The sequence below is a fragment of the Toxotes jaculatrix genome, chromosome 1, assembly GCF_017976425.1.
Source record: "Toxotes jaculatrix isolate fToxJac2 chromosome 1, fToxJac2.pri, whole genome shotgun sequence".
NCBI lineage: Eukaryota > Metazoa > Chordata > Actinopteri > Toxotidae > Toxotes > Toxotes jaculatrix.
This window is the reverse complement of record NC_054394.1, coordinates 2,080,339-2,096,967: the sequence shown is the minus strand read 5'-3', so window position 1 is coordinate 2,096,967 and position 16,629 is coordinate 2,080,339.

Sequence of the window (16,629 nt, the reverse complement as noted above, 5' to 3'; positions counted from 1 at the left end):
TTTCTCTCTGGTCTCTCTTTCTCTGTACCTTTCTGCAGGTACCTCTGGCTCCGGAGCTGCATGTCCTATGGTCCTGGCTCCACCCACCTGCTGCTGTTTATTGTTTACAATGATCTATTTATAACATGTTTAATGTTCCATTCTGCTACAGATAAATATTTGATTAATATTCTTTGCAAACTGCAATGTAAATAATTAGCAGTCATGACAGCTTTTTGCCTCCGTGCTCTGTTTCATAATTCTAATCTGCTGAGCACACATTATCAAATAACTGTTCACTAACTGTAATGCAAATACTGACCCACATTGTCTGTATTATGCTGCATGTCTTTCTCCCCCTCTCCTCCATTCCTAGCTGTCCTGTCTTCCTCCTTTTCCTCCTTTCACCCAGCCCGGCCATCGGCAGGAGGGTCCCCCATCTGAGCCAGGTTCTACTCAAGGTTTCTTCCTGTTAAAAGGGAGTTTTCCTTGCCACTGTCGCCTTAAGTGCTTGCTCTGGGGTCAGGCTCTGGGTCTCTGTAAAGCGCTTTGAGACAATTTTGATTGTGGAAGGCGCTATATAAATAAAATTGAATTGAATTGAATTGAATTGAAAAATGTGTCAAAAAACATCATTGTATAGTAAGGCGTCAAAATGGGCCAAAAAAAGTCATACTATAGTATGACCTCAAAATGTGCCAAAAAACGTCATAGTATAGTAAGGCGTCAAAATGGGCCAAAAAACGTCATAGTATACTACGGCGTCAAAATGGGCCAAAAAACTTCATAGTATAGTAAGGCGTCAAAATGGTACAAAAAAAGTCATAGTATAGTAAGGCATAAAAATGGGCCAAAAAAAGTCAAAATTTTTTTGGGCCTCAAAATGTCAGTTGTGGTCTCTCTCTCTCTCTCACACACTCTCTCTCCCAGAATAGCCTCTGAATTTCAGCAAGTCTACCTCTCTCTCTTGCACACACTCTGTCTCTCTACCATCCACAGTAACATACTCTCTATCACTCTCTTTCTCTGTCTCCCTACCTCTGTCTCTTTCTATGTCTCTCTACCCTTCTCTTGTCCAACCCACATTCACTGACATCACAGCTTAATGATCCAATCAGAGGCAGGCCATTTTGTCACTGTCAAAGCCCTGGCCAATCAGCCCCTGTATGATAATTCACTTTAACAGTTTAGAAGTAAAAAGTGTGTTCAGCTTAGTACACTGGTTTTAAAACTGAAACACTTTCAATGTAAACTTGTCAACATGTTTTTCTCATTCAGAGATATTATGTGATATGTTCAACTTTGATATTTTCATGTTTACAACTTCATAAATATCAAATAAAGAGTTTCTGTGTTTCAAAATTTTAAGGTGGATTTTTTTGTGGCTGTTTTGTTGGGCAGGGTTTTTTTTTTCAGGTAAAACAATGCATTTATAAAATATAAAAAAAAATTTTGATCACAGAAAAATATTGAAATAAGCACATTTTTAAACTGTAAACTCTATGCTTGATTCAGTATTTTACCATAAAAAAAGAGTTTGAACATTTAAAACACATTGTTTTACCAATACAAATAACATGTTTCCATGTACATTTTCAGGTAAAACTATGTTTTTTTTAAATCTAAGAACATTTTTTTTACAATAAAATATTGAAATAACCACATGTATTAACTGTAAAATCAACAGTATCAATACAATTTATTACTGTAAATGGAGGAAATGTTTTACCATAATTTAACGGTGCTATTTCGGCAACCACAGCTGCCGGTACATTACTGTAAAAACAACATTTTTTTTTTTTACAATGTAGGATGCAGTGTAACTATTAACGTTATTAACAGGTCTGTTTTTTTTTTTATCACTTCTCCAATGATAAATCCTTGCTGAAATTCAAAGGATTTTCTGGGAGAGAGAGAGAGAGAGAGAGAGAGAGAGAGAGAGAGAGAGATGTGTGTGAGAGTGACAAGCTCTGTGTGTGTGTGTGTGAGCGAGTTGTGGTCTCTCTCTCTCTCTCTCTCTCTCTTTTTCACACACACTCTCTCTCCCAGAAAATCCTTTGAATTTCAGCAAGTTTACTCTCTCTCTTACACACACTCTATGTCTCTCTACCATTCACAGAAACATACTCTCTACCACTCTCTCTCTCTTTCTCTCTCTCCCTACCTCAGTCTCTTTCTATGTCTCTCTACCCTTCTCTTGTCCAACCCACATTCACTGACATCACAGCTTAATGATCCAATCAGAGGCAGGCCATTTTGTCACTGTCAAAGCCCTGGCCAATCAGCCCCTGTATGATAATTCACTTTAACAGTTTAGAAGTAAAAAGTGTGTTCAGCTTAGTACACTGGTTTTAAAACTGAAACACTTTCAATGTAAACTTGTCAACATGTTTTTCTCATTCAGAGATATTATGTGATATGTTCAACTTTGATATTTTCATGTTTACAACTTCATAAATATCAAATAAAGAGTTTCTGTGTTTCAAAATTTTAAGGTGGATTTTTTTCTGGCTGTTTTGTTGGGCGGGGCTTTTTTTTTCAGGTAAAACAATGCATTTATAAAATATAAAAAAAATTTTGATCACAGAAAAATATTGAAATGAGCACATTTTTAAACTGTAAACTCTATGCTTGATTCAGTATTTTACCATAAAAAAAGAGTTTGAACATTTAAAACACATTGTTTTACCAATAAAAATAACATGTTTCCATGTAAATTTTCAGGTAAAACTATGTTTTTTTTAAATCTAAGAACATTTTTTTTACAATAAAATATTGAAATAACCACATGTATTAACGGTAAAATCAACAGTATCAATACAATTTATTACTGTAAATGGAGGAAATGTTTTACCATAATTTAACGGTGCTATTTCGGCAACCACAGCTGCTGGTACATTACTGTAAAAACAACATTTTTTTTTTTTTACAATGTAGGATGCAGTGTAACTATTAACGTTATTAACAGGTCTGTTTTTTATCACTTCTCCAACGACAAATCCTTGCTGAAATTCAAAGGATTTTCGGGGAGTGAGAGAGAGAGAGAGAGAGAGAGAGAGAGAGAGAGAGAGAGACAGAGAGAGAGAGATGTGAGTGTGAGAGTGACAAGCTCTGTGTGTGTGTGTGTGAGGAGCTTGTGGTCTCTCTCTCTCTCTCTCTCTCTCTCTCTCTCTTTCACACACACTCTCTCTCCCAGAAAATCCTTTGAATTTCAGAAAGTTTACTCTCTCTCTTACACACACTCTATGTCTCTCTACCATTCACAGAAACATACTCTCTACCACTCTCTCTCTCTTTCTCTCTCTCCCTACCTCAGTCTCTTTCTATGTCTCTCTACCCTTCTCTTGTCCAACCCACATTCACTGACATCACAGCTTAATGATCCAATCAGAGACAGGCCATTTTGTCACTGTCAAAGCCCTGGCCAATCAGCCCCTGTATGATAATTCACTTTAACAGTTTAGAAGTAAAAAGGGTGTTCAGCTTAGTACACTGGTTTTAAAACTGAAACACTTTCAATGTAAACTTGTCAACATGTTTTTCTCATTCAGAGATATTATGTGATATGTTCAACTTTGATATTTTCATCTTTACAACTTCATAAATATCAAATAAAGAGTTTCTGTGTTTCAAAATTTTAAGGTGGATTTTTTTGTGGCTGTTTTGTTGGGCGGGGTTTTTTTTTCAGGTAAAACAATGCATTTATAAAATATAAAAAAAAATTTGATCACAGAAAAATATTGAAATAAGCACATTTTTAAACTGTAAACTCTATGCTTGATTCAGTATTTTACCATAAAAAAAGAGTTTGAACATTTAAAACACATTGTTTTACCAATAAAAATAACATGTTTCCATGTAAATTTTCAGGTAAAACTATGTTTTTTTTAAATCTAAGAACATTTTTTTTACAATAAAATATTGAAATAACCACATGTATTAACTGTAAAATCAACAGTATCAATACAATTTATTACTGTAAATGGAGGAAATGTTTTACCATAATTTAACGGTGCTATTTGGGCAACCACAGCTGCTGGTACATTACTGTAAAAACAACATTTTTTTTTTTTACAATGTAGGATGCAGTGTAACTATTAACGTTATTAACAGGTCTGTTTTTTTTAATCACTTCTCCAATGATAAATCCTTGCTGAAATTCAAAGGATTTTCTGGGAGAGAGAGAGAGAGAGAGAGAGAGAGAGAGAGAGAGAGATGTGTGTGAGAGTGACAAGCTCTGTGTGTGTTTGTGTGAGCGAGTTGTGGTCTCTCTCTCTCTCTCTCTCTCTCTTTTTCACACACACTCTCTCTCCCAGAAAATCCTTTGAATTTCAGCAAGTCTACTCTCTCTCTTACACACACTCTATGTCTCTCTACCATTCACAGAAACATACTCTCTACCACTCTCTCTCTCTTTCTCTCTCTCCCTACCTCAGTCTCTTTCTATGTCTCTCTACCCTTCTCTTGTCCAACCCACATTCACTGACATCACAGCTTAATGATCCAATCAGAGGCAGGCCATTTTGTCACTGTCAAAGCCCTGGCCAATCAGCCCCTGTATGATAATTCACTTTAACAGTTTAGAAGTAAAAAGTGTGTTCAGCTTAGTACACTGGTTTTAAAACTGAAACACTTTCAATGTAAACTTGTCAACATGTTTTTCTCATTCAGAGATATTATGTGATATGTTCAACTTTGATATTTTCATCTTTACAACTTCATAAATATCAAATAAAGAGTTTCTGTGTTTCAAAATTTTAAGGTGGATTTTTTTGTGGCTGTTTTGTTGGGCGGGGCTTTTTTTTTCAGGTAAAACAATGCATTTATAAAATATAAAAAAAATTTGATCACAGAAAAATATTGAAATAAGCACATTTTTAAACTGTAAACTCTATGCTTGATTCAGTATTTTACCATAAAAAAAGAGTTTGAACATTTAAAACACATTGTTTTACCAATAAAAATAACATGTTTCCATGTAAATTTTCAGGTAAAACTATGTTTTTTTTAAAATCTAAGAACATTTTTTTTACAATAAAATATTGAAATAACCACATGTATTAACTGTAAAATCAACAGTATCAATACAATTTATTACTGTAAATGGAGGAAATGTTTTACCATAATTTAACGGTGCTATTTCGGCAACCACAGCTGCTGGTACATTACTGTAAAAACATTTTTTTTTTTTACAGTGTAGGATGCAGTGTAACTATTAACGTTATTAACAGGTCTGTTTTTTATCACTTCTCCAACGACAAATCCTTGCTGAAATTCAAAGGATTTTCGGGGAGTGAGAGAGAGAGAGAGAGAGAGAGAGAGAGAGAGAGAGAGAGACAGAGAGAGAGAGATGTGAGTGTGAGAGTGACAAGCTCTGTGTGTGTGTGTGTGAGGAGCTTGTGGTCTCTCTTTCTCTCTCTCTCTCTCTCTCTCTCTCTCTCTCTCTCTTTCACACACACTCTCTCTCCCAGAAAATCCTTTGAATTTCATAAAGTTTACTGTCTCTCTTACACACACTCTATGTCTCTCTACCATTCACAGAAACATACTCTCTACCACTCTCTCTCTCTTTCTCTCTCTCCCTACCTCAGTCTCTTTCTATGTCTCTCTACCCTTCTCTTGTCCAACCCACATTCACTGACATCACAGCTTAATGATCCAATAGTGATAAAAAAACAGACCTGTTAATAACGTTAATAGTTACACTGCATCCTACATTGTAAAAAAGAAAATGTTGTTTTTACAGTAATGTACCAGCAGCTGTGGTTGCTGAAATAGCACCGTTAAATTATGGTAAAACATTTCCTCCATTTACAGTAATAAATTGTATTGATACTGTTGATTTTACAGTTAATACATGTGGTTATTTCAATATTTTATTGTAAAAAAAATGTTCTTAGATTTAAAAAAACATAGTTTTACCTGAAAATTTACATGGAAACATGTTATATTTATTGGTAAAACAATGTGTTTTAAATGTTCAAACTCTTTTTTTTATGGTAAAATACTGAATCAAGCATAGAGTTTACAGTTTAAAAATGTGCTTATTTCAATATTTTTCTGTGATCAAATTTTTTTTTACATTTTATAAATGCATTGTTTTACCTGAAAAAAAAAAAAAAAACCCGCCCAACAAAACAGCCACAAAAAAATCCACCTTAAAATTTTGAAACACAGAAACTCTTTATTTGATATTTATGAAGTTGTAAAGATGAAAATATCAAAGTTGAACATATCACATAATATCTCTGAATGAGAAAAACATGTTGACAAGTTTACATTGAAAGTGTTTCAGTTTTAAAACCAGTGTACTAAGCTGAACACCCTTTTTACTTAGAAACTGTTAAAGTGAATTATCATACAGGGGCTGATTGGCCAGGGCTTTGACAGTGACAAAATGGCCTGCCTCTGATTGGATCATTAAGCTGTGATGTCAGTGAATGTGGGTTGGACAAGAGAAGGGTAGAGAGACATAGAAAGAGACTGAGGTAGGGAGAGAGAGAAAGAGAGAGAGAGTGGTAGAGAGTATGTTTCTGTGAATGGTAGAGAGACATAGAGTGTGTGTAAGAGAGAGAATAGACTTGCTGAAATTCAAAGGATTTTCTGGGAGAGAGAGTGTGTGTGAAAAAAAAGAGAGAGAGAGAGAGAGAGAGAGAGAGAGAGAGAGAGAGAGAGAGACCACAACTCGCTCACACACACACACACACAGACAGAGCTTGTCACTCTCACTCACATCTCTCTCTCTCTCTCTCTCTCTCTCTCTCTCTCTCTCTCTCCCAGAAAATCCTTTGAATTTCAGCAAGGATTTATCGTTGGAGAAGTGATAAAAAAAAAAACAGACCTGTTAATAACGTTAATAGTTACACTGCATCCTACATTGTAAAAAAAAAATATGTTGTTTTTACAGTAATGTACCGGCAGCTGTGGTTGCCGAAATAACACCGTTAAATTATGGTAAAACATTTCCTCCATTTACAGTAATAAATTGTATTGATACTGTTGATTTTACAGTTAATACATGTGGTTATTTCAATATTTTATTGTAAAAAAAAATGTTCTTAGATTTAAAAAAAACATAGTTTTACCTGAAAATTTACATGGAAACATGTTATTTTTATTGGTAAAACAATGTGTTTTAAATGTTCAAACTCTTTTTTTATGGTAAAATACTGAATCAAGCATAGAGTTTACAGTTTAAAAATGTGCTTATTTCAATATTTTTCTGTGATCAAATTTTTTTTTACATTTTATAAATGCATTGTTTTACCTGAAAAAAGAAAACCCCGCCCAACAAAACAGCCACAAAAAAATCCACCTTAAAATTTTGAAACACAGAAACTCTTTATTTGATATTTATGAAGTTGTAAACATGAAAATATCAAAGTTGAACATATCACATAATATCTCTGAATGAGAAAAACATGTTGACAAGTTTACATTGAAAGTGTTTCAGTTTTAAAACCAGTGTACTAAGCTGAACACACTTTTTACTTCTAAACTGTTAAAGTGAATTATCATACAGGGGCTGATTGGCCAGGGCTTTGACAGTGACAAAATGGCCTGCCTCTGATTGGATCATTAAGCTGTGATGTCAGTGAATGTGGGTTGGACAAGAGAAGGGTAGAGAGACATAGAAAGAGACTGAGGTAGGGAGAGAGAGAAAGAGAGAGAGAGTGGTAGAGAGTATGTTTCTGTGAATGGTAGAGAGACATAGAGTGTGTGTAAGAGAGAGAGTAGACTTGCTGAAATTCAAAGGATTTTCTGGGAGAGAGAGTGTGTGTGAAAAAGAGAGAGAGAGAGAGAGAGAGAGAGAGAGACCACAACTCGCTCACACACACACACACATAGAGCTTGTCACTCTCACTCACATCTCTCTCTCTCTCTCTCTCTCACTCACTCTCTAAAGTGCAGCTGTGGTTGCCGAAATAGCACTGTTAAATTATGGTAAAACATTTCCTCCATTTACAGTAATAAATTGTATTGATACTGTTGATTTTACAGTTAATACATGTGGTTATTTCAATATTTTATTGTAAAAAAAATGTTCTTAGATTTAAAAAAACATAGTTTTACCTGAAAATTTACATGGAAACATGTTATTTTTATTGGTAAAACAATGTGTTTTAAATGTTCAAACTCTTTTTTTTATGGTAAAATACTGAATCAAGCATAGAGTTTACAGTTTAAAAATGTGCTTATTTCAATATTTTTCTGTGATCAAATTTTTTTTTACGTTTTATAAATGCATTGTTTTACCTGAAAAAAAAACCCCGCCCAACAAAACAGCCACAAAAAAATCCACCTTAAAATTTTGAAACACAGAAACTCTTTATTTGATATTTATGAAGTTGTAAACATGAAAATATCAAAGTTGAACATATCACATAATATCTCTGAATGAGAAAAACATGTTCACAAGTTTACATTGAAACTGTTTCAGTTTTAAAACCAGTGTACTAAGCTGAACACCCTTTTTACTTCTAAACTGTTAAAGTGAATTATCATACAGGGGCTGATTGGCCAGGGCTTTGACAGTGACAAAATGGCCTGTCTCTGATTGGATCATTAAGCTGTGATGTCAGTGAATGTGGGTTGGACAAGAGAAGGGTAGAGAGACATAGAAAGAGACTGAGGTAGGGAGACAGAGAAAGAGAGAGAGAGTGGTAGAGAGTATGTTTCTGTGAATGGTAGAGAGACATAGAGTGTGTGTAAGAGAGAGAGTAAACTTTCTGAAATTCAAAGGATTTTCTGGGAGAGAGAGTGTGTGTGAAAAAGAGAGAGAGAGAGAGAGAGAGAGAGAGAGACCACAACTCGCTCCCACACACACACACAGAGCTTGTCACTCTCACACACATCTCTCTCTCTCTCTCTCTCTCTCTCTCTCCCAGAAAATCCTTTAAATTTCAGCAAGGATTTGTCGTTGGAGAAGTGATAAAAAACAGAGCTGTTAATAACGTTAATAGTTACACTGCATACTACATTGTAAAAAAAAAAAAAATGTTTTTACAGTAATGTACCGGCAGCTGTGGTTGCCGAAATAGCACTGTTAAATTATGGTAAAACATTTCCTCCATTTACAGTAATAAATTGTATTGATACTGTTGATTTTACAGTTAATACATGTGGTTATTTCAATATTTTATTGTAAAAAAAATGTTCTTAGATTTAAAAAAACATAGTTTTACCTGAAAATTTACATGGAAACATGTTATTTTTATTGGTAAAACAATGTGTTTTAAATGTTCAAACTCTTTTTTTTATGGTAAAATACTGAATCAAGCATAGAGTTTACAGTTTAAAAATGTGCTTATTTCAATATTTTTCTGTGATCAAATTTTTTTTTACGTTTTATAAATGCATTGTTTTACCTGAAAAAAAAACCCCGCCCAACAAAACAGCCACAAAAAAATCCACCTTAAAATTTTGAAACACAGAAACTCTTTATTTGATATTTATGAAGTTGTAAACATGAAAATATCAAAGTTGAACATATCACATAATATCTCTGAATGAGAAAAACATGTTCACAAGTTTACATTGAAAGTGTTTCAGTTTTAAAACCAGTGTACTAAGCTGAACACGCTTTTTACTTATAAACTGTTAAAGTGAATTATCATAGAGGGGCTGATTGGCCAGGGCGAGAGAGAGATGTGAGTGAGAGTGACAAGCTTTCTCTCTCTCCCTACATCTGTCTCTTTCTGTGTCTCTCTACCCTTCTTTTGTCCAACCCACATTCACTGACATCACAGCTTAATTATCCAATCAGAGGCAGGCCATTTTGTCACTGTCAAAGCCCTGGCTAATCAGCCCCTGTATGATAATTCACTTTAACAGTTCATAAGTAAAAAGTGTGTTCAGCTAAGTACACTGGTTTTAAAATTGAAACACACACACACTCACAAAGAGTGACAAAATGGCCTGCCTCTGATTGGATAATTAAGCTGTGATGTCAGTGAATGTGGGTTGGATAAGAGAAGGGTAGAGAGACACAGAAAGACACAGAGGTAGGGAGAGAGAGAAAGAGAGAGAGAGAGAGATAGAGAGTAAGGTAATGTGGATGGTAGAGAGACATAGAGTGTGTGCAAGAGAGAGAGGTAGACTTGGTGGCCCAAAAAAAGTCAAAATTTTTTTGGGCCTCAAAATGTCATAAAAAAAATCATAGTATAGTAAGTCGTCAAAATGGGCCAAAAAAAGTCATACTTTGGTATGACCTAAAAATGTGCCAAAAAACATCATAGTATAGTAAGGCGTCAAAATGCACCAAAAAATGACATAGTATAGTAAGGCGTCAAAATGTGCCAATAAAAGTCATACTTTAGTATGACCTCAAAATGTGCCAAAAAACGTCTCATAGTATAGTAAGGCGTCAAAATGGGCCAAAAACAGTGAAAGTATAGTAAGGCGTCAAAATGGGCCAAAAAACATCATACTTTAGTATGACCTCAAAATGTGCTAAAAACGTCATAGTATAGTAAGGCGTCAAAATGTGCCAAAAAACGTCATAGTATAGTTGACATAAAGGTGAGAGCTCTGATGAGGACTCAAATGCACGACTCAAGCACACAGGTAGGAGAGGCAAAACACAGGTCTTTAATCCAAACCGGGTCGGTACACAGAGAGGCAGTCCAAACACAGGCAGAGGTATCAAAGTCGCGAGGCAAAGGGAAAAACCGTAAGAAACTAACCAGGTCATAACACACAGGGGAAAACACTAGGAAAGAATGCTGGAACGCTTGACTGAACAAAGACGATCTGGCAGAGAACAAAGGAGAGGGCAGGACTTAAATACACGGGAAGGCGGGAACACAATGAGGCACAGGTGTAGCACATTAGGGGCAGGGCAGGTAATCACTGAGGCGGGAACACAGGAGGACAGGAAGTGAATCTACAAAAAAAAAAGACAGGGTTAGCATTTTCAAAGTAAAACAGGACATGACTCAGGAGCTGGATGTGACAATAGTAAGGCGTCAAAATGTGCCAAAAAAAGTCATACTTTAGTATGACCTCAAAATGTGCCAAAAAACGTCATAGTATAGTAAGGCGTCAAATTGGGCCAAAAAAAGTCATACTTTAGTATGACTTCAAAATGTGCCAAAAAACGTCATAGTATAGTAAGGCGTCAAAATGTGCCAAAAAACGTCATAGTATAATAAGGCATCAAAATGGGCCAAAAAAGGTCATACTTTAGTATGACCTCAAAATGGGGCAAAGAATGTCATTATATAGTAAGGTCTCAAAATGGGCCAAAAAAAGTCATAGTATATTAAGGCGTCAAAATGTGCCAAAAAACATCATAGTATCGTAAGGCGTCAAAATGGGCCAAAAAAAGTCATACTTTAGTATGATCTCAAAACGTGCTAAAAAAGTCATAGTATAGTAAGGCGTCAAAATGGGCCAAAAAAATTTTTAATTTAGTATGCCCTCAAAATGTGCCAAAAAAGGTCATAGTATAGTAAGGGGTCAAAATGGGACAAAAAAAGTCATACTTTAGTATGACCTCAAAATGTGCCATAAAATGTCATATAGTAAGGCGTCAAAATGGGCCAAAAAAAGTGAAAGTATAATAAGGCGTCAAAATGGGCCAAAAAAAGTAAAAGTATAGTAAGGCGTCAAAATGGGCCAAAAAAAGGTCGCAGTATAGTGAGGTGTCAAAATGTGCCAAAAAACGTGAAAGTATAGTAAAGTGTCAAAAGGGGCCAAAAAAAGTCACAATATAGTAAGGCGTCAAAATGGGCCAAAAAAAGTCCTACTTTAGTATGACCTCAAAATGTGCCAAAAAACGTCATAGTATAGTAAGGCGTCAAAATTGGCCAAAAAAAGTCATACTTTAGTATGACCTCAAAATGGGCCAAAAAACGTCATAGTACAGTAAGGTGTCAAAATGGGCCAAAAAACGTCATAGTATAGTAAGGTGTCAAAATGGGCCGAAAAAAGTCATACTTTAGTATGACCCCAAAATGTGCCAAAACACGCCATAGTATAGTAAGACCTAAAAATGTGCAAAAAAACGTCATAGTATAGTAAGGCGTCAAAATGGGCCAGAAAAAGTGAAAGTATAGTAAGGCGTCAAAATGGGCCAAAAAAAGTCATACTTTAGTATGACCTCAAAATGTGCTAAAAACGTCATAGTATGATAAGGCGTCAAAATGTGCCAAAAAACATCATAGTATAGTAAGGAGTCAAAATTGGCCAAAAAAAGTCTTACTTTAGTATGCCCTCAAAATGTGCCAAAAAACATCATACTTTAGTATGACGTCAAAATGGGCCAAAAAAAGTCATAGTATAGTAAGGCGTCAAAATGGGCCAAAAAACGTCATAGTATAGTAAGGCGTCACAATGGGCCAATAAAAGTCATCCTTTAGTATGACCTCACAATGTGCCAAAAAACGTCATAGTATAGTAAGGCATGAAAATGTGCCAAAAAACGTCAAAGTATAAAAAGGCGTCAAAATGGGCCAAAAAACTCATACTATGGTATGACCTCAAAATGTGCCAAAAAACGTCATAGTACAGTAAGGCGTCAAAATGGGCCAAAAAACGTCATAGTATAGTAAGGCCTCAAAATGGGCCAAAAAACGTCATAGTATAGTAAGGCCTCAGAATGTGCCAAAAAACGTCAAAGTATAGTAAGGCGTCAAAATGTGCCAAAAAAAAGTCATACTTTAGTATGACCTGAAAATGTTCCAAAAAACGTCAAAGTATAGTAAGGTGTCAAAATGTGCCAAAACACGTCATAGTATAGTAAGGCATCAGAATGGGCCAAAAAAAGTCATAGTATAGTAAGGCGTCAAAATGGGCCAAAAAAAAGTCATACTTTAGTATGATCTCAAAATGTACCAAAAAACGTCATAGTACAGGAAGGCGTCAAAATGGGCCAAAAAAAGTCATACTTTAGTATGACCTGAAAATGTTCCAAAAAACGTCAAAGTATAGTAAGGCGTCGAAATGTGCCAAAAAACGTCATAGTACAGTAAGGCGTCAAAATGGGCCAAAAAAAGTCATACTTTAGTATGACCTAAAAATGTGCTAAAAAACTTCATACTTTAGTATGACTCCAAAATGTGCCAAAAAAGTTATAGTAAGGTGTCAAAATGGGCCAAAAAACGTCATAGTATAGTAAGGCGTCAAAATGGGCCAAAAAAAGTCCTACTTCCGTATGACCTCAAAATGTCATAAAACACATCATAGTATATCAAGGCATCAAAATGGGCCAAAAAAAGTCATAGTATAGTAAGGCGTCAAAATGGGCCAAAAAAAGTCATACTTTAGTATGACCTGAAAATGTTCCAAAAAACGTCAGTAAGGCGTCAAAATGGGCCAAAAAAAGTCATACTTTAGTATGACCTAAAAATGTGCTAAAAAACGTCATACTTTAGTATGACTCCAAAATGTGCCAAAAAAGTTATAGTATAGTAAGGTGTCAAAATGGGCCAAAAAACGTCATAGTATAGTAAGGTGTCAAAATGGGCCAAAAAACGTCATAGTATAGTAAGGCGTCAAAATGTGCCAAAAAAATTCATACTTTAGTATGACCTCAAAATGTACCAAAACACGTCATAGTATAGCAAGGCATCAAAATGGGCCAAAAAAAGTCATAGTATAGTAAGGCGTCAAAATGGGCCAAAAAAAGTCATACTTTAGTATGACCTCAAAATGGGCCAAAAAACGTTATAGTACAGGAAGGCGTCAAAATAGGCCAAAAAAAGTCATAGTAGAGTAAGGCGTCAAAATGGGCCAAAAAACGTCATAATATAGTAAGGCGTCAAAATGGGCCAAAAAAACTCATAGTATAGTAAGGCGTCAAAATGAGCCAAAAAAAGTCATACTTGAGTATGACCTCAAAATGTGCCAAAAAACTTCATAGTATAGTAAGGCGTCAAAATGGGCCAAAAAACGTCATGCTTGAGTATGACCTCAAAATGGGCCAAAAAATGTCATAGTATAGTAAGTCTGTGAATGTTCTCATTCATCCAGGTCATTGTAATCTCTTTCTCAAATTGAATCGAAGGCAACTGGACTTATATTTGTCTGGGAAGACGTTTCGCCTCTTATCCAAGGGGCTTCATCAGTTCGTATGCCACTCTCAGACAGAAACTGGTACACCCTAAAGACAAGACACTACACAATCAAAAAAGCAACCTAATATATGCGGTCAAATGCAGTGAGGATTGCAAAGACCTATATATTGGAGAAACAAAACAACCTTTGAACAAACGCATGTCCCAACACAGACGGGCAAACTCCATACGTCATAGTATAGTAAGGTGTCAAAATGGGCCAAAAAACGTCATAGTATAGTAAGGCGTCAAAATGCGCCAAAAAAAGTCCTACTTTCGTATGACCTCAAAATGTGCCAAAAAACGTCATAGTATAGTAAGGCGTCAAAATGTGCCAAAAAAATTCATACTTTAGTATGACCTCAAAATGTACCAAAACACGATAATAATCCACTAGAGGAACAGGTTAAGGCAATATGAGAGCAAATAACTAGGAGCACAGAGTACTAGTCACCAAGTGAGATGACGGAACGATCTGGCGAGGGTTGACAGACAAGCCGAGCCTCTTATACGCTTGTTGGGGAGGTAGATTGCCGCCAGACTGCACACAGGTGAAAGGAATCATCCTGATGAGGAGGAGGGAGGAGCCGCCCTGGAATCCACACACCCGCACAGAACACACACACACAACATGCCCACAGGAAGACAGCAAGCAACCGCAGAGGTAGCAGAGCTGCCTCATGACAGTCATAGTATAGTAAGGCGTCAAAATGGGCCAAAAAAAGTCATACTTCAGTATGACCTCAAAATGTGCCAAAAAACGTCGTAGTATAGTAAGGCGTCAAAATGGGCCAAAAAAATTCATACTTTAGTATGACCTCAAAATGTGCCAAGAAACGTCGTAGTATAGTAAGGCGTCAAAATGGGCCAAAAAAAGTCATACTTTAGTATGACCTCAAAATGTGCCAAAAAACGTCATAGTACGGCCTCAAAATGGGCCAAAAAAGTCATAGTATAGTAAGGCGTCAAAATGGGCCAAAAAAAGTCATAGTATAGTAAGGCGTCAAAATGGGCCAAAGAAAGTCATACTTTAGTATGACCTCAAAATGTGCCAAGAAACGTCGTAGTATAGTAAGGCGTCAAAATGGGCCAAAAAAAGTCATACTTTAGTATGACCTCAAAATGTGCCAAAAAACGTCATAGTACGGCCTCAAAATGGGCCAAAAAAGTCATAGTATAGTAAGGCGTCAAAATGGGCCAAAAAAAGTCATAGTATAGTAAGGCGTCAAAATGGGCCAAAGAAAGTCATACTTTAGTATGACCTCAAAATGTGCCAAGAAACGTCGTAGTATAGTAAGGCGTCAAAATGGGCCAAAAAAAGTCATACTTTAGTATGACCTCAAAATGTGCCAAAAAACGTCATAGTATAGTAAGGCGTCAAAATGGGCCAAAAAAAGTCATACTTTAGTATGACCTCAAAATGTGCCAAGAAACGTCGTAGTATAGTAAGGCGTCAAAATGGGCCAAAAAAAGTCATACTTTAGTATGACCTCAAAATGTGCCAAAAAACGTCATAGTACGGCCTCAAAATGGGCCAAAAAAGTCATAGTATAGTAAGGCGTCAAAATGGGCCAAAAAAAGTCATAGTATAGTAAGGCGTCAAAATGGGCCAAAGAAAGTCATACTTTAGTATGACCTCAAAATGTGCCAAAAAACGTCATAGTATAGTAAGGCGTCAAAATGGGCCAAAAAAAGTCATACTTTAGTATGACCTCAAAATGTGCCAAAAAATGTCATAGTATGGTAAGGTGTCAAAATGTTTGACAAAGCTTATAGTTAGTCTTAGTTATAGCTTTGGTTATTATTATGATTAAACCTATAGTTAGTTACAACTATAGTTATAGATATTGTTATAGTTATAGTTATAGATACAGTGTTGTGGTTATTCATTTATCACACATTTTCTGTCTTTCATGTGTCTGATTTAGACCTGTGTAGTCCTCTGAGGACAGTCACCATGACACAGTCAAGCTGGTGGCTTGTGGTCTGACTGACTCTTTGGATAGTTGCCACAGTCTGGTCAAAGTAGAAAAGAAGATGAAATGAAGATGTGATATTGTAGAATATTTTGTGCCTACATCAAGTATTTGTCAGGACAGTTTCTCTTCCAGTCAGAGCTGATATTCAGTATTAGAAGCTGCTCATGTCTCCAGTGTTTTGTCCAGGACTGTAAACCTGGTGTGTCACAGGGAGACTGGTCAGGCTTTTGCTGAGAAAGTGACCAAACAGCAGAGCTTAAACAAACCATCACAGATCCAGCAGACAATATGTGTCACTTGAAACAGAATTTGAATTATTTATATTTGAATTTGAACTGCTCAACTCCAATAATTGCAGTTACACCTCAATTTCAATCACATAATTTGAATATGAGTTCCCTTCAGTTCTCTGGACACTGCACTCTGATATGCCTTAGTTCATGATTCAACATGCTGAAATCTGATGGCGTTCAGCTCAGACTATGACTGTCACTCACAAGTTGCAAAATAATACATAGGCTCCTCATGCTCTTCTTGAAAAAAAGCAGCTTGTATGTTGGGAACGTGGTGAAATAGGTCCCTGGCTTTCAGTCTGTGCTCCAGTTCATCCAAAA